The 18,506-nt window shown below is 49.8% G+C and overlaps 1 protein-coding gene across 1 annotated transcript in view; it reads left to right on the forward strand.

Moving 5' to 3' along the window:
• gabbr2 (gamma-aminobutyric acid (GABA) B receptor, 2) overlaps positions 1 to 18,506 on the forward strand; it is a 1,455,116-nt gene that overhangs the window by 367,880 nt on the left and 1,068,730 nt on the right. The gene's annotated exons all lie outside the window — the stretch shown is intronic.

Raw genomic sequence — 18,506 nt, forward strand, 5'->3', positions numbered from 1 at the left:
GTATCCGCCTCCCCGAACAGGCGCCGGAATGTGGCGACTGGGGGCTTTTCACAGCAACTTCATTTGAAGCCTACTTGTGACAATAAGCGATTTTCATTTCATTTGAATTCATTTCATTACTATTAAGTAGAGCTGGTTAAATAAGACTTGGTGCTAATGAGAAGCTTAGTTACAGTCCTTACACCTTTTTCATCACCGTGTCCTGGTCCTGGACACCACACGTCTGCTGTTCACAGATTCTACTACTTCTAGTCAATCCTGCTTCATTTGGGTGCCTAGCCTCTTCCTTTTTTAATTTTTTCAAGTAGGGGCAATTTAGCGTGGCCAATCCACCTACCCGGTGCATCTTTGGATTGTGGGGGTGAGATCCACGCAGACACGGGGAGACTGTGCAAACTCCACATGGACTATTACTCGAACCAGGGTCCTTGGTGCCGTGAGGCAGCAGTGCGAACCATTGTGCCCCCATGCCACCCAACTCGCATCTTCCAACCATGCATAGGGGAGAGGGGCCTCTTCTGGTCCTCATTGCTTCCAGCATGAACTCCAGGGAAGAATTGGAGACCTGAGATGGAGGAAAAGTAGGGTTGGGCAGCTATCCCATGTCTTCTTTCCATTTCCTTGGCTGTAGTTTGCTCCAGAAGCAAGCCCGGAGTAATTCTGACCCCGTGCCATTTTGGGAATGAAATTTACCAACCTTGCTGACTCTGGCCTCTCAGTAACTGCAGACCCACAGCAATGTGATGACTCTTAACTGCCCTCTAAAAAAATGGTCTGGTATACATAGTTGCCAAATAGTTGCCATGTAAGCAGTTCCTGCAATTTTCACAGGAATGAACAATAAATGTCAGCCTTCCCAATGATACCTATATCATGTGAATGAATAATGGAAAAAAAAACCCAATTGTATCATTTATGTGAAGCACAAATTAATAACACAGTTAACGTGGAAGCAAAGTACATACCAACCTATCTAAAATACAGGGTCAAAAATAGGTAATTTCTCAGAATTATTGCTGAATTGTTATTGCTAGAAAGACGACTACAGTATTTTTTTGCAGTTTCTAACTTCAATTTTACACTTTCAAAGTTGCACTAATTTTCTTATAACTTGAAGCCGTCTTAAATAAATAATCACGTTGTATTGTTTTTCCTTTAGGCACATCAGAAATGTTATTATGGGAACAATGAATAACAAAATGAAAAATACGCAGGTTCATTTGCACCTCCGGTTATGTTTTAAAAATGTGGATTTTGAGTATCTTGATTATGTATGTGTATGGATCCATTGGATCCCAGCACAGGTAATTACGTGAAATCAAAGTGAATCTTACAATTTCATTAGCAGTCTGAGTTCTGGTTAGGGCCTATTTAAATTGAGATTGAGAAATGCATTTCTAATGTTACTATTGTAACCTAACTCCTGAGATTCACCTCATTTACATCAGCTCCAACTTATTGCTTAATATTAAACTCCACCCATGAACTGCATAACATTTGAAGCCTTTGAACAATTATAATGAGCAGACCTGATTAATTGAATTCAATGGGATCAATTCCATTTGAGGAACAGCCCCTCCTTAAAAAGTAAGAAAAATATTTTTTAAATACTTTTTTGGGTAGACAGCTTTGATGGATCCCAAAAATGAAGGAAGTTCTATTTTGTGTGGGAAATGGGTCTCCATCAGAAGCCCCCTTGTGGCTGAAACTGTTCTTCCCTTAAGGCCAGTGAATTCTAGACCTTCCACTCCCCTTGGCCTGTGCCCCAAGGCCCTGATCACTGCCCCGCCCCCCCTACCCCCTCACCCCCAGGCCTTCCCTACCCTCCTGACTCTGGGACCCCTGACATTTACTGGTTCCCTCCATCCCCAGACTAAGGCTCTGGCAGCTCCATGTAGTGTCGCTTCTACCCAATACTGTGCTGTTGCTGTAGGCACTGGGGAGCTGCGAGCCAATCTGAATGACCAGCAGCTCCCTCAGGTGGAACTTCCTCTGACTGTCGTGCCTTATGCCAATGCAGCCTCCGCTACATTGGGGAGACTAGACGCAGACTGGTGATAGCTTTGCAGAGCACATTTGCTCTGCCCACAAGCATGACCCCAACCTTCCGATCGCTTGCCATTTCAATTCAGCTTGCTCCCATGCCCACATGTCTGTTCTTGGCCCGCGTAAATGCTCTAGTGAAGCCCAACGTAAACTGGAGGAGCAGCATCTCATCTTCCAAAACAGTCCTCCGGACTCAACTGATTCAACAACTTTAGACTGCGGGTGGGATTTTTCCTGCCATTAGCCAGCAGTGGGATCTTCTGGTCTCGCCCATGTCAATGGGTTTCCGATGTAACCCTTTGCTGCCAGGAAAAACCTTCCCCTCAGATGCACTGAGGAGCTTCGCTCGCCAGTGCTGGAAGAGACCCCCCAAATTGACCCACCAGACCTCCAAACTCCAACTCACTTATCAGAGGTCAGCGAGCCCCCTCCCCACACCGCTGCCAATAAGGGAACCCCCAGGCCCGATCCCTGGTGTGGGCAAAATGACAACTGGGCACTTTGGCACCCTGGCACTGCCCCTGCCAGGCCAACAATGGAGCATCATGGTAACATTGTGGTTAGCACAATTGCTTCACAGCTCCAGGGTCCCAGGTTCGATTCCCAGCTTGGGTCACTGTCTGTGCGGAGTCTGCACGTTCTCCCCGTGTGTACGTGGGTTTCTTCCGGGTGCTCCCGGTTTCCTCCCACAGTCCAAAGATGTGCAGGTTAGGTGGATTGGCCATGCTAAATTACCGTTAGTGTCCACAATTGCCCTTCGTGTTGGGTGGGGTTACTGGGTCATGGGGATAGGGTGGAGGTGTGGGCTTGGGTAGGGTGCTCTTTCCAAGAGCTGGTGCAGACTCGATGGGCCGAATGGCCTCCTTATGCACTGTATAGGCACTGTAAATTCTATGATTCTATTCCCCATGGGGGCATCTGTCTCTTGTTCTTTAGTTTTGCTTTCACACTGACCATTAATCTCCCATTTATACATTCTGATACCTTTATACAACTACCAGCACCTTCTATAACTCTTCACGCTGCCATTGATACTTCCTCCATCTCATGACCTAGACATCTTTGTTGCAATCTTTCCTTGCTCCCAGTAATCATTGACCTTCACCTCTGCTCCAGCGATGGCAGCACGGTGGCGTAGTGGGTTAGCCCTGCTGCGTCACGGCGCCGAGGTCCCAGGTTCGATCTCGGCTCTGGGTCATTGTCCGTGTGGAGTTTGCACATTCTCCCCGTGTTTGCGTGGGTTTCGCCCCCACAACCCAAAGATGTGCAGGCTAGGTGGATTGGCCACGCTAAATTGCCCTTTAATTGGAAAAAAATAATTGGGTACTCTAAATTTATTTATTTTTTAAAAAAACTCTGCTCCAGCTGTTCCATCCCTCATCCACAGGATAAAATCAATCACATTTCTGCCTCTCTTTAACTCTGAGGAAGAGTAACATGATTCAAAATGCCAACTCTATTTTATCGATCCAAAGATGATGTCAGGCCTGGTGAATTTGCCCAATGTTTTCTGTTTTTATTTCAGATTTCCAACATTTGCAGTTTTTACTCTTAGAGAATAACGTAAGACATGATTTAATGGAAAGGTTTCTGGGCACCATCTAATGGAAATGAAACAGAGTCCCGAGTCGAGCATGTTTAGCCAGGTGTTTCCCGGCACTCACAGTGACAACAAATGCCCCACCCTCTAACGGGACTCTGTTTTATTTTGGGGCCTCCACAGGGAATGCTGCATCGAGGCCACACTTAGTCTAATTTCCTGCACTGAGGAGCTTCGCTCGCCAGTGCAGGAAGAGACCCTCCCAAATTGACCCACCAGACCTCCAAACCCCAATTCACTTATAAGGGGTCAGCAAGCCCCCTCCCCACACCACTCCAAATAAGGGCACCCCCAGGCCCGATCCCTGGTGCGGGTAAAAGGCCAACTGGGCACTTTGGCACCCTGGCAGTGCCCCTGCCAAGTCAACAATGTCACCTTGAAACACTGGCAATGCCAGGGTGACACCCATATGGTACTTCCAGGGTGCTAGGCTGGCAGTGCTAGGGTGCCCAGGTGGCATCAGAGGTGTCCTACCCAGAGCCCAACCATCCAGGGGCCCACAATTCTGTGGGACACCCCAGGTGAGTGCCATTCTGCCTGGTCCCCTTTGTGGAGACCAATGTTAAATGGCCTAGAGTCGCCAAGTCAAAGGGATTATATCTCAACGTCTTGGGTAGATCCAGCGAGTGCATATTAAAGTGAGACTAGCTGACCACTTTGATATGCAAATTTGCCACATCAGGATCTGGATCGCGACATCTCCCATGGTCCAATTAGATCTCGCAAGGAATAACGACCTGGGCAAATCTCGCAAGAGGCCTCTCTTGAGATTTACTGGCCAAGTCTCGCCCCAAGTCGGGCACAGTGCAGCCATTAGATTGTGTCCAGTAAGTGTAATTTCAGGCGGCTTTGGCTGGGTGTTCCCTGACAGCTTTGTCTGTGAGATCCACGCTGATATTTACCCACACTTAGTCAATTTTGTGGGCCTTGGGGAGTTTCTCCTCGGTCTAGCCCACACAGAAGGTGCGATCTCCAGCCATGTTGCACCTGAATGGTGTGGTGTTGGGTGTTCTGACACACAGATGAGCCAACACAGTTGCATATGGTACAACACTTCTTTATTTAAACTCACTATTTACAACTTGGTCTTTGCACTCTGCACGTGGGGGGCTCCCTGCTTGTGGTGTTTCATCAGCTCTTTCTGTTCCCTTCTCCCCAGACCTACTGACCTCCAGGTGTCGTGCTCGTGCTTTTTATGTGGTTGGTGTTCTTGTCTGTGATTGGTTGTGGTGTTGTGTACTCTGATTTGCCTGTTAGTGTGTCCATCATGATGTGTGTGTTTGAATATCATGACATCCCCCCTTTTTACAAAGATATGTGCCTACGTGGTAATAAATATGATCGTGACGTGAGTGCATCTAAGAGTGTGTGTGTGTCGTGTGCAGCATGTGTCTATGACGGAACTATGTACATGGGGCGATGTCGAGTGCGTCACATGAATCCAGTTGTACCATAACATAACAGAAATGCGAACGAGAGAAGAAGAAAAAAAAATTTGATCAGTTGTCCAGTCAGACGACATCTGGAACGATAAACAACAACAGGTTATCATGTAAAATTGTCCAACTTATTAAACATATGAACTGTATTATAAGTCCATTCTAATGGGTTTGCGACGAATTCGGGTTGACCGCCTTAAGGGTGGATCAAGAACCACCGGCTGCTGTGCAGGCATGGCCATGGGTGGCGATGGAAAGGGCGTGATGTGCGGCAGCTCCACAAAGTCATCCTCGGAAGCCTGTTGAGGATCTGGCGTGTTGTGTGGCTGTGAGCGTGGAAGTCGGCGAAGGGCGCGCCGATTGCGGCGACGCACGGAACCATCCGGCATGCGAACCAGGAACGAGCGGGGAGCCACTTGTCGGAGGACTTCGGCCGGTGCTGACCAGCCACCATACGGTTGATGGACGCGTACTTTGTCTCCGGAGGACAGGGGGGGCAGGTCCGTCGCTCGTGTGTCGTACCGACCTTTCTGGCGATCACGCTGCAGTTGCATGTTCCGAAGAACCGCCTCATGGTCTGTTGTCGGTGCCAGGACGGAAGGTACCGTCGTCCTGAGGGAGCGACCCATTAGTAGCTGCGCTGGCGAGAGGCCCGTGGATAACGGGGCCGATCGATAGGCCAGCAAGGCAAGGTTAAAGTCCGATCCGGCATCAGCCGCCTTGCACAGGAGCCGCTTTGCGATGTGGACACCCTTTTCAGCCTTCCCGTTCGATTGTGGATGCAGAGGGCTGGATGTCACATGAGTGAAACCATATGCTGCGGCAAAGGACGACCATTCACGGCTGGCAAAACAAGGTCCATTGTCTGACATGACAGTCCTTGGAATGCCATGGCGAGCAAACGTTTCCTTGCAGGCCCCAATGACTGCGGACGACGTCAGATCATGGAGAGGCATGACTTCCGGGTAGTTTGAGAAGTAGTCTATAATAACAATGTAATCTCTGCCGAGCGCGTGAAATAGGTCAACACCCACCTTCGCCCAGGGGGACGTCACCATCTCGTGTGGTAGAAGTGTTTCCGGAGGTTGCGCTGGCTGAAACCTCTGACAGGTTGTGCAGTTGAGCACCATGTTGGCTATGTCTTCATTAATACCCGGCCAATATACCGCCTCCCGGGCCCTTCGTCTGCATTTTTTGACGCCCAAGTGGCCTTCGTGTAGTTGACGAAGAATCATCTGGCGCACACTGTGTGGAATGACGATCCTATGCGATTTCATAAGGACCCCGTCTATATTGGTGAGATCATCTCGCACATTATAAAACTGGGGGCACTGCCCTTTTAGCCACCCTTCCGTCATGTGGCGCATCACTCGCTGCAGCAGAGGGTCAGTCGCCGTCTCTGCGCGTATGTGGGCCAGACTAGGATCATCAGCTGGCATATTTGCTGCTGTCAGAGTCACGTGTGCCTCAATTTGACGCACGAACCCCTCTGCATCTGGTGGTGTGCTCACTGCTCGGGAAAGAGTGTCCGCCACGATGAGTTCCTTCCCCGGAGTGTAGATCAGTTCAAAATCGTACCTCCTGAGTTTGAGTAAGATGCGCTGGAGGCGAGGAGTCATGTCGTTCAGGTCTTTGTTAATGATGTTGACCAGGGGGCGGTGGTCAGTTTCGACCGTGAATCGTGGCAGGCCATACACATAGTCGTGGAACTTGTCCAGTCCAGTTAACAAGCCCAGGCATTCTTTTTCGATTTGCGCGTAGCGCTGTTCGGTAGGGGTCATGGCTCGTGAGGCATACGCAACCGGGGCCCATGATGACGTGCTGTCTTTTTGGAGGAGTACCGCTCCAATACCAGATTGGCTGGCGTCTGTTGAGATCTTTGTAGGGCGAGTCGTGTCAAAGAAGGCCAGCACTGGTGCCGTGACCAGTTTGTGCTTGAGCTCCTCCCATTCCCGCTGATGCGACTGGTGCCAGTTGAATTCCGTCGATTTTTTTACGAGATGGCGCATGTTTGTTGTATGAGAAGCCAGGTTGGGAATGAACTTCCCAAGGAAGTTGACCATGCCGAGGAATCTTAAGACAGCCTTCTTGTCAGCCGGTCGTGGCATGGCTGTGATGGCGCTAACCTTGTCTGCATCGGGACGGACCCCGGACCTTGAGATGTGGTCCCCGAGGAATTTCAGCTCCGTCTGGCCGAAAGCACACTTCGCACGGTTGAGACGCAGGCCATTTTGCCGTATGCGGGTGAAGACACGTCGAAGACGATGCATGTGTTCCTGCGGAGTGGTGGACCAAATGATGATATCGTCCACATATACACGTACCCCTTCGATGCCTTCCATCATCTGTTCCATAATGCGGTGGAATACTTCAGATGCCGAAATGATGCCGAATGGCATCCGGTTGTAGCAGAATCTGCCAAAAGGGGTGTTGAATGTGCATAGTCTTCGGCTGGCCGGGTCCAGTTTGATCTGCCAGAATCCTTTGGACGCATCCAATTTAGTGAATATGTTGGCTCGCGCCATCTCGCTGGTGAGGTCTTCTCGTTTCGGGATGGGATAGTGTTCCCGCATGATGTTGTTGTTCAGATCTTTTGGATCTATACATATACGGAGCTCGCCAGAGGGCTTCTTTACACAGACCATGGAGCTGACCCATGGCGTGGGCTCCGTGACCTTGGATAGGACCCCTTGGTCCTGAAGAATCTGCAGTTGTGCCTTGAGGCGGTCTTTGAGAGGCGCAGGAACCCTGCGAGGTGCGTGAACGACAGGGATGGCGTCCGGTCTGAGTCGAATCTTGTACGTGTGTGGCAATGTCCCCATGCCTTCAAAAACCTCCTGGTTGTGAGCGAGGAGGGAATGGAGATTCGCGTGGAACTCAGCATCCGGGAAGTCGGATATCTCATCTGGAGAGAGAGACATGATGCGCTGTACCAGGTGAAGGACCTTACACGCTTGTGCGCCCAGTAACGAGTCCTTTGATGAGCCCACAACTTCGAAGGGGAGTGTGGCCGTGTACCTCTTGTGAGTCACCTGTAGCTGGCAAGATCCTATGGACGGGATAACGTTCCCGTTATAGTCAACCATCTTAAGCCGGGATGGTGTGATGGGTGGTTTGACCTTCATGGCCTGGACTGCAGAGTAAGCAATCAGGTTGGCGGATGCGCCGGTGTCCAGACGGAAGGCGACGCGCGATCGGTTGACCGTCAGGGTGGCACACCACTCATCGTCTGGATTGATGGCATTGACCTTGTTGACATCAATGACGGCAACTCGGAAGTCATCCTGGTCATCTGCATCACTTAATTGGAAGTCTTGATGCGTGGGCTGGACGGTCCTGACTCGTGTGCGAGGTTGTCGAGGATGCGCCGGATCCATGGGTTGAGCCGCACGACAGCGGGCTGCGTAGTGGCCTATCATGGCACATCTGTTGCACTGTCGGTATTTTGCAGGACATTGCCCTTTTAAGTGTAGACCTCCACAATTTCTGCACGTCATGACGTCACGGCGTTCGTTGCGCCACTGCGCATGCGCAGTGCGATCTTGCGGTGGGCGCGCCTGCGCAGTGCGTCCCTCGTTGTGGCCGTTATTTTTGGCGCGCACCTGCGCGGGAGACCGCGAAAAGCGCGGGAAGCGGCCGCTGTCGTCCGGGCCGTGGGGCGGGAAGAAATCGACGGCCTGGATGCGTTCAACGTCGTGGGCGGCCTGGCTTGCCGATTCGACGGCTGGGGACCCCCTCCGTGCCAACTCGGACGCCTGAAATCGGGCAAAACGGCAGGTAGCATTTTCATGGAGGACACAGGCTTCCACAGCAGACGCTAAGGTGAGGCTCTTTATTTTAAGAAGCTGCTGGCGTAGGCCACTAGAGGCAACGCCAAAAACAATCTGGTCCCTGATCATGGACTCTGTGGTGGTGCCGTAACCGCAGGACTGCGCTAGAATCCGGAGGTGCGTCAAAAAGGGTTGAAAAAGCTCCTCCTTACCTTGCAGGCGTTGCTGAAAGATGTATCTTTCAAAAGTTTCGTTTACTTCAGTTTGAAAGTGCTGGTCCAGTTTGAGGATGACCGTGTCATATTTGGCCTGGTTTTCGCCTTCTTCGAACACCAGTGAATTAAAGACATCGTTCGGGTGGGGGCCTGCGTAGAAGAGGAGCATTGCAATCTTCGAATCATCCGAGGCATTCTGTTTTTCGGTGGCACGGATGTACAGGTCAAATCGCTGCCTGTAGAGCTTCCAGTTGGTGCCTAGGTTCCCCGTGACTTGCATCGGCTGCGGTTTGCCGGTGTGGTCCATGTCCAGAATGGCAGGTTAGTAGGCAGGTATCGATCCACTCCTGTACCATGTGGTGTTGGGTGTTCTGACACACAGATGAGCCAACACAGTTGCATATGGTACAACACTTCTTTATTTAAACTCACTATTTACAACTTGGTCTTTGCACTCTGCACGTGGGGGGCTCCCTGCTTGTGGTGTTTCATCAGCTCTTTCTGTTCCCTTCTCCCCAGACCTACTGACCTCCAGGTGTCGTGCTCGTGCTTTTTATGTGGTTGGTGTTCTTGTCTGTGATTGGTTGTGGTGTTGTGTACTCTGATTTGCCTGTTAGTGTGTCCATCATGATGTGTGTGTTTGAATATCATGACAAATGGGAGTGCAATGTGGCTGGTAGATGCAGGAAGAGACCTTCCCAGGCTTCCCAACAGCCAGTACACCTCACAAGATCTACCCAGGTCTCGAGGGCGTCATGATCAGAATTCAACCCACAATGGGCCGGGCCAAGCCTCGCACATCTAAATAGGTTTAAAATCCACGAAGGCGTGCTGACTCAGGATCTATTGGGCTCCTGGCATCTGCTGGCCTTCCCAGGGAAACCCCAACTGGGCACCATTCAGTACTAGACCACACAAATGTGGATTAGGTGGAACAGCAACTAAGGGACCTCCCAAGCTATTGGAGGCCCCTGGGTGGTCAGAGATCGGGAAGGGTAGCATCCTAGTCTCCCCTTGGCATGCGGGCACCATAGCGCTTCCAGACTGGTGCCTCGGCACTGTCTTCCTGGCACTGAAAAGTGTCTAGTTGGAACTGCCAGGCAGGGAGGAGCACTGCCATGGTGCCAGCATGGTGGTTCTCAGGTGCCAGGGTGGCATGGCCTGGAGTCACGGCCCGAGGTGCGTCATGCCCATGAAAGGAGAGATAAGGGGGTATGAAGGGTAGGGGTGTGAAGGGTGGGTATGAAGGGGCCTCCGGAAGGTTGGGAGGTGAAGGGTGGGGGTCCTAGATGGGAGGGATGACCTCAGCGACTCCATAGCTGGGTGTTCTCACTTCGGGGGGGGGGGGGGGGGGGGTATCACCTTTATGTGTGGGGTGTGATATTGCCCATGGGTGGGAGGTGTGGGGGACTCTCATTCTCACTTAGGGATCGGGGCATCCTTTCAAAAGGTTGGCCTGATCGCTGAGGAGCTGGATTGGGCAGTGAGTTCTGCTCCTTAATCATGAAAATATTTCTAAGTGTGGGTAGCCCTGTGAGAATATACCCAGCATGCAAAAAGGTGGGAGGATTCCATATTTGGGAGACTATGGGCGAACTTCTCTGGTATCGGCGCGATGTCCGCCGACCGGCGCCAAAAATGGCGCAATCAGTCGGGCATCGCGCCGCCGCAAAGGTGCGGAATCCTCCGGATCTTGGGGGGCCCAGCCCTAACCTTGAGGGGCTAGGCCCGCGCCGGACTGATTTCCGCCCCGCCAGCTGGCGGGAAAGGCCTTTGGTGCCCCGCCAGCTGGCGCGGAAATGACATCTCCGGGCGGCGCATGCGCGGGAGCGTTAACGGCCGCTCACGGTATCCCCGCGAATGCGCTGTGGAGGGAGTCTCTTCCGCCTCCGTCATGGTGGAGACCGAGGCGAAGGCGGACGTAAAAGAGTGCCCTCAAGGCACAGGCCCGCCCACGGATCAGTGGGCCCCGATCGCGGGCCAAGTCACCGTGGGGGCACCCCCCGGGGCCAGAACGCCCCCCCCCCGCCCCCCCCAGGACCCCGGAGCCCGCCCGTGCCGCCTTGTGCCGCCGGTAAGAGAGGTGGTTTAATCCACGCCAGCGGGACAGGCATCCTAGCAGCGGGACTTCGGCCCATCCGGGCCGGAGAATCGCGGGGGGGGGGGGGCCCGCCAACTGGCGCGGCGCGATTCCCACCCCCGCCGAATCTCCGGTGCCGGAGAATTCGGCAACCAACGGGGGTGGGATTCACGTCAGCCCCCGGCGATTCTCCGACCCGGCGGGGGGCCGGAGAATCTCGCCCTATGTCCTCCCGCCGGAGCTGAATTGCACCAATTTTACAATATCCTTGCTGTCGTAAAGTGGGATGAAATTCGGTGTTCCACGGCATGCAAATTTATGCATGGCATGTAATACGAGAGGTTCCCAGGGAATCCTGCTATCGGCCCGCCATCTTGAATGGGCAGCCTGATAGTGAGTTCCCGTAACTGGCCATTCCTCCCTACCCACACCGCAAATCGGCCCTACCTGCCCCCCAACCGCACAGTAGCCACGCATCTCCGGATTAACTGGTTGCCCCACCCACGCCCAGGCATTGTGGTTAGACAGTGGTAGGGAACTCACCGACGAGCCGAGGAGAAACTCCCAACAAATCCCGCCTCAAATTATTCTGTTAGATCACACCCTTAAAAATGCTCCAGCAGTTGGGAGCTATACTCACTGGTGAGACCGGCTCCTCTGAGATCGGGCCGTCATTTTGAAAATGTTACCCAATCTCTAAGTAAGCTTGAGGGTCTCCCACACCATTCCACCCATGGACAATATCACCCCGCCGCACACAAGGGCATTACCCCTCAGCTTCCTAAAGTGAGGATACCCCACTTTAGGGTCACTGACGGCAGCTCCACTTTTCAGGTTACCCTTTCACGCCCCCCTCCTTTCAGGACGACCGCCCTTCAACTCCCCCACCTTTAGGAGGCCCTTTCATACCACTCCTTCAGCCCCACACCCTTCATACCCACCTAATTCCCCTTTTATGGCCCTGTCCTTTGGCAGTGCTATGCTGACACCAAGGCACTGCTGCCCTGCCAGTATGTAGTGCCACCCAGGCACCGTGGCAGTGCCAAGGTGCCAGCCTGGCAGTGCCAATGTGCCTACCTGCCAAAGGGAAAGCCAGGGTATCACGCTGCCCTTTCCCTGACCACCCGATGGCCTGGTAGATGCCCCCAGGTGCCCTTATGCCGGGTCCACGTTGGTGTGGGCCAAACGGCACCCGTGTGACACCTCACAAGGGTGCCGGTTAGACAGGACGTCCATCTCGTTAATAAAATGGAGATCACCCTTAATTGGTGATTGGCGTCTCATCACATCCAGTCGGAATCCGAAACCCACCAATGGGCGCGGGCCGGATAGACCGCAAACCGTCTGGTGCTTGGCATGGATCCCAATTTCGGCCTTTCCCGCGACCTAACCACCGCACAAGGATCCATGCTCGGTGCAATGCGGCTGTTAAATCGCACCCATATAATCCCTACAGAGCAGAAGGAGGCCATTTGGCCCATCGAGTCTGCACTGACCCTCTGAAAGAGCACTCTACATAAGCTCATTTCCCTGCCCTATCCCCGTAATTCCATAACCCCACTCAACCTGGACATCTTTGTGATACTAAGGGGTAATTTATCATGGCCCATCCATCTAACCTGCACTTTTTTGGACTGTGGGAGGAAACCGGAGTGCCACACCTGGAGGAAGCCCACACAGACACGGGGAGAAAGTACAAATTCCACAAAGACAGTAACCCAAGGCCGGAACTGAACTCTGATCCCTGGCGCTATGAGGCAGCAATGCTAGCCACCGTGCCAACCCCCTGACATCCCTCTGTACTCTCTTTATAGCCGTGACGTCCTTCCAAAAGTCAGGTAGCTAAAACCGGGATTAATTTCCTCAGATGTTATCCCATTTATCTGTCATGACTTCAATGGTAGAGCCCCTTTTACTAACAAAGGACAGCATGATCTGCAAAGTTGCTATTGCCCCCCGCCCCCCATGCGCACACATTATTCCCAGGTTCAGATAATGTTGGGGGAAAAATGGTCCAATATCTGTAGAACATTGGTGTTTACATTCTTTTGATCACAAAATTATATTTTACCATTGCTCTATATTTTCTACCCTTGGAATAATTCCCGATGCATGCTGTATTGTTCTCTATACTGTCACGCACCTGAAAGCTATCAATTGACTTTCTATGTAATGCCTGAACAAATATCTTTTTAAAATCCAACACTGTTAAGAACCCCCGCTGATGTTACCTGTGAGTATCTCAAAACCCCAATGGATAACTTGGAACACTGGTTCTTGTTGGTGTATTTTTATTTCGAATTATGTGAGGAAACAATGTACAATCCAGTGAGGAAGCAGTGTTGTTGTTGCGTAAATAATTACTTCATTTTTCCACGTTGTGGGCTTCGCTGCTAGGCCAACATTTGTTGCCCATCCCTAATTGCAGGTGGTGGTGCGCTGCCTTCTTGAACTGCTACAATTCATGTTGTGTAGGTACACCCACTGAGCTATCAGAAAGGGAGTTCAAGGGTTTTGACCCAGCGACAGTGAAGGAACTTCAGATAACATGGTATATTTAGTTATTCATACAGTTAGGTGATATATTTGCAAGTCAGGATGGGGAGTGACTTGGAGGAGAACCTCCAGGTGGTGTTGTTTCCATGTATCTGCTGCCCTTGTCCTTCTAGATGGGAGTGGTCATGGGTATGGAAGGTGCTGTCGCAGGAGCTTTGGTGAGTTCCTGCAGTGCATCTCGTAGATGGCTGCTACTGCATCAGTGGTGGTGGGAGTGAATGTTTGTCAAAGGGGTGACAAGCCAACTTGTTGCTTTGTCCTGGATGGTGTTGGGCTTCGAGTGTTGTTGGAGTTGCACTCGTCCAGGAAAGTGGGAGTATTCCATTACACTTTTTTTTAAAATTTAGAGTACCCAATTCATTTTTTCCAATTAAGGGGCAATTTATCGTGGCCAATCCACCTAGCTTGCACATTTTTGGGTTGTGGGGGTGAAAACCACGCAACCACGGGGAGAATGTGCAAACTCCACATGGACAGTGACCCAGAGCCGGAATCGAACCTGGGACCTCGGCGCCGTGAGGCCACAGTGCTAACCCACTGCGCCACCGTGTTGCCCTATTCCATTACACTTCTGATTACACTTCTGATTTGTGCCTTGTCTGTGGTGGACAGGCTTTGTGGAGTTAGGAGGTGGAGGTGAGTCACTCTACCTCCTAGTCTCTGACATATAATTTATACAATGACACTTACTTGTATGAATAACTAAACAGACTATGTCATCTGAAGTTACCTATTTTTCCCAAAATGTACCCTCGTTCCCTTTTCCCCAAAAACATTGCATTATAGTAACTCTGTCAAATCCAGTTAATAGTTACCACACAATGCTGCTTAGATGACCAAGTCTGGGAAAAACATCTCTTCCTGGTTCAGCAAAGTCATGAAACTGTTTCTTTTAGAGGAGAATATCGTCAAACTGTCGTGGTTCTAAATTATAAAAAGAACAGGCCTCCGTGGCTCAGATCACAGATGGAACTGGTCTGTTTGACTATTGAATGGAAAACTTGCTTCCTTTCCCAAAGAGTGCTTGCAGCTCTATTGTTTAGTCTCTTGGATCTTCCCCTCTTTGGATTTTGCTGTCTACCTCTTTCAAATTCCTGGCCTTTAGAAGTCATCATTTGTATAGCTCCACTGATCTCTGGTGAACTATGTTTCTGATATGGCCATTTGCACCTCAATGTTTCCAGACTGCTGCTAATCTTGTTACTGGGCAAATCTCATCTCATTATTGCTCTAGAAGCCTGCTCGTTTAGTTACTTGTCTGTTATTTTATTTTCATCTCAAATTCACTGTCAATCTTGTTAATTTCCCACATTCTCAGCAGTACCCATTCCATTTCTTTTATTTCTTCAGAGAAATCGGTTTTAAATATTAATTCTTTGTAACTAATTTTACAAATCCATGCTGACTGGCCCTAATTATGCATGTCTTTCAAACTGAATAATTTTATCTCATATTATGGCCTCTTTTTAAAAAAAAAATCAAAAGCCTTGCATTGCTTGTGCTTCACATCCACTGAGGTATAATGCACTGATATATGCAGAAGCTTAGGTGATTACCTGGATTGTTTGGGACCTTTTTAAACTACATTTTTAAACATTTTAATGCTGAAAAAGACATAATGAATCCAATAATCTCTTCACAAGTATAAAGCTCACCAGTACTTGGGTATAATTTTGGAATCTTTGAGAGCACTCTGTATTCCAAGCTCCATATTCCGGGCAGAGTGTGACATGATTACCCGATCCAAAGGTCGATCTACAATTGATTATCACCATAAGAAGCGAGCCCTTCCACAAAAGTTGAAAGGATACATTTCAAATGTGTACTTTACTGCTATGTTTCACAACCATTGTCATTTGAAAATTTTAAAAGCAATGATGTATAGGTATTGATGTTGGACTAGTAATCCAGAGACCCAGGGCAATCTTCTGGGGACCGTGGTTCGAATTCCACCATGGTGGACGGTGAATTTTGAATTCAATAGAAATCATTTAAAATCTAATGATGGCCATGGAACCATTGTCAATTGTTGTAAAAACCCATCTGGTTCATCCTGGCCTTTAGGGAAGGAAATCTGCCATCATTATATAGAATCATTATATAGAAGACTGTGTGCCAAAGAAATAAATCCGCATGTTTCCCAACCGGAAACCATGGATGAACAGGTATATTTATTGCTAGGTCTGAGGCATTCAAGTCAGGCAACCCTGACAGATACAAGAAAGCCAGATATGGTCTAAGGAGATCCATCAAAGATGTCAAAAGACAGTACCGGACCACGCTCAAGTCCCAGGCTAGCCACACGGACCCCCGCCGACTATGGCAAAGTCTGCAAGACAGAACGGGCTACAAGATGAAGGCATGTAAAATCGCCGGCTCCAAGGCACCCCTCCCTGATGAGCTCAACGCATTCTACGCACGCTTTGAGCAAGAGGTCAGCGAGAGCACACCCTCCACCCCAGAAGCCTCGGATAAACTTGTATCTGAGATGCCACATTGCAAACGTCAGAGCAGCCTTCTCGAAGGTTAACCCACGGCAAGTCACTGGCCCGGATGGGGTACCCAGACGAGCACTGAGGTCTTGCATGGATCAGCTGCCGGGGGTATTCGCAGACATCTTCAATCTCTCTTTACAACAATCTGAGGTCCCTATCTGCTTCAAGAAACCGACCATCGTTCCTGTACCAAAGAAAAGCCAAGCAGCGTGCCTTAATAACTAACGCCCAGTGGCTCTGACATCCATCATTACGAAGTGCTTCAAAAAGCTAGTCATGGCACGAATCAACTCCAGCCTCCCGGATTGCCTTGATCCACGACAGTTCGCCTACCACTGCAACAGGTCCACAGCAGACACCATCTCCCTGGCCCTGCACTCAACCTGGAGCACCTAAATCACAAAGACACCTATGTCAAACCCCTATTTATTGATGACAGCTCAACCTTCAACATTATTCTTCCTACAAAATCTCCAAACTCTGTGGCCTTGGCCTCGGCTCCTCCCTCAGCGACTGGATCCTGAACTTTCTATCCCACAGGCCACAATCAGTAAGGATAGGCAACAACACCTCCTCCACGACCATCCTCAACACCGGTACCCCACAAGGCTGTGTCCTCAGCCCCCTACTATACTCATTATACACCTATGACGGTGTGGTCAAATGCCCCTCCAACTCGATTTTCAAATTTGCTGATGACACCATAGTAATGGGTCAGATCTTGAACAATGACGAGACAGAGTACAGGAATGAGATAGAGAATCTGATGAACTGATGCGATGACAATCTCTCTCTCAATGTCAATAAAACAAAGGAGATTGTCATCGACTTCAGGGAGCGTAGTGGAGAACATGCCCCTGTCTACATCAATGGGAATGAAGTAGAAAGGGTTGAGAGCATCATGTTTTGCAGTGTCCAGATCACCAACAACCTGTCCTGGTCCCCCCATGCCGACACTATAGTTAAGAAAGTCCACCAATGATTCTACTTTCTCAGAAGACTAAAGAAATTTGGCATGTCAGCTACGACACTCACCAACTTTTACAGATGCACCATAGAAAGCATTCTTTCTGGTTGTATCACAGCAAGGTATGGATCCTGCTCTGCTCAAGACCACAGGAAACTACAAAAGGTCGTGAATGTAGCCCAATCCATCAGCAAACCAGCCTCCCATCTATTGACTCTGTCTACAATTCCCGTTGCCTCGGCGAGGCAGCCAGCATAATTAAGGACCCCATCGCACCCCGGACATACTCTCTTCAATCTTCTTCCGTCAGGAAAAAGATACAAATGTTTGAGGTCACGTATCAACCAACACATGAACAGCTTCTTTCCTACTGCCATCAGACTTTTGAATGGATCGACCTCGTATTAAGTTGATCTTTTCTCTACACCCTAGCTATGACTGTAACATTACATTCTACAGTCTCTCCTTCCTTCCTTATGTACGGTATGCATTGTCTGTATCGCATGCAGAAACAATACTTTTCACTGTAAACTAATACATGTGACAATAATAAATCAAATCAAATCAAAATAGTTAAAAGTCTTCCCTCTGATGTGTTGAAACCCTTTGTTGTCTCTCCCAGCATTCCAAGTTCAAAGATCTGTCAAATGAAGGTGAAAGTCTTTCCTCCTTTGAAATAATCTTGACCTGTCAGTCAAGAGGCTTTTAAAAGGTAAGGGACTATAAAATTGAATGTGCACACTACAGTTCAAAGCTTTCAGGCATCTCAGTAATCCCAGCAGCTTGAAAAAGTTAAAGGGAAATGAAATTCAATATGGAAAAACACTTCAAAAATTTCAAAAACATCAAAGGGATGACTTTTACCTTTATCTGACATATTACTAATATTAACATGCTGGGAGAGGCATCACAAATTTCCAACACATCAGAAGCAAGACTTTTAACTACATCTTGACATGCTGAAAGAGAGTTTAATGATTTTCCAAACTACTGAGAGAAGACCTGCCACATGGTGCCCATCCCAAACTGAGCCTCTCCATCCTAACCCAAGCCCCCCAGACTCCAACCTCCCCAGGAAGACCCCCTCAGCATTGTAGAAGTAAATTTAGAGAGAGTGCTTAAACCTTTCTCCTCTTTCTAGGTGGGCGTTGCCTGAAGGAGAGGGGCCTGAAGGGGAGCCCTGAAAACAGGGGCATTTGCCGAGTCCATAACAGGGTGTCATTTACTTGGAGACGGGGAGCCTTGCGAGTGATTTTGAGAGCGGTCTTTTCCTGTGGTTGGGTGGCTGGGCTGCAGTGTTACTCTGAGATTGGGGCTCCCTTTCAAATGATACCCCGA

The sequence above is a fragment of the Scyliorhinus torazame genome, chromosome 6, assembly GCF_047496885.1.
Source record: "Scyliorhinus torazame isolate Kashiwa2021f chromosome 6, sScyTor2.1, whole genome shotgun sequence".
Classification (NCBI taxonomy): domain Eukaryota; kingdom Metazoa; phylum Chordata; class Chondrichthyes; order Carcharhiniformes; family Scyliorhinidae; genus Scyliorhinus; species Scyliorhinus torazame.